This window comes from Photinus pyralis, unplaced genomic scaffold, assembly GCF_008802855.1.
Source record: "Photinus pyralis isolate 1611_PpyrPB1 unplaced genomic scaffold, Ppyr1.3 Ppyr1.4_LG9, whole genome shotgun sequence".
Lineage (NCBI taxonomy): Eukaryota > Metazoa > Arthropoda > Insecta > Coleoptera > Lampyridae > Photinus > Photinus pyralis.
Genome location: NW_022170878.1, coordinates 14,020,296 through 14,021,113, shown reverse-complemented (window position 1 = coordinate 14,021,113; position 818 = coordinate 14,020,296).

The following is an 818-nucleotide window of genomic DNA, read 5'->3' as shown; positions in this document are numbered from 1 at the left end:
TCTTGGAACTGTTTGAAATTATGGATTCTACAGGCCACATTCTATAAGAACATTTTTTTCCGGATCGATCTGAGAGAATTTTTTCTTCGGGCCTCAAAAAAAGGCAGTGTGTAACCTTCCTTTTTTACCAAAAATCGACTACACCAAAATTTCTCGGGAAAACACTTTTTCTTATTAATTTGGGTGCGTAGAATCCAATTAAATTCGTACTTTTTCGATCAGACTTCTTAATCAAAAGTTAGTCTAGAAACCAATTTCGAAAAAAAATTCAAAAGGCTGTTACTTTTGAACTAGTCGCCCAATCTTGGAACTGTTTGAAATTATGGATTCTACAGGCCACATTCTATAAGAAAAATTTTTTTCCGGATCGATCTGAGAGAATTTTTTGTTCTGGCCTCAAAAAAAGGCAGTGTATAACCTTCCTTTTTTACCAAAAAGTCGACTGCACCAAAATTTCTCGGGAAAATACTTTTTCTTATTAATTTGAGTGCGTAGAATCCAAATCAATTCGTACTTTTTCGATCAGACTTCTGAATCAAAAGTTATAGTCTAGAAACCAATTTCGAAAGAAAATTCAAAGGGCTGTTACTTTTGAATTAGCAGCCCAATCTTGGAACTGTTTGAAATTATGGATTCTACAGGCCACATTCTACAAGAAAATTTGTTTTCCAGGTCAATCTGAGACAAATTTTTTTTTCGGGACCCAAAAAAAGGCAGTGTTTAACCTTCCTTTTTTACCAAAAATCGATTACACCAAAATTTCTCGGGAAAACACTTTTTCTTATTAATTTTGGTGCATAGAATCCAAAACAATTCGT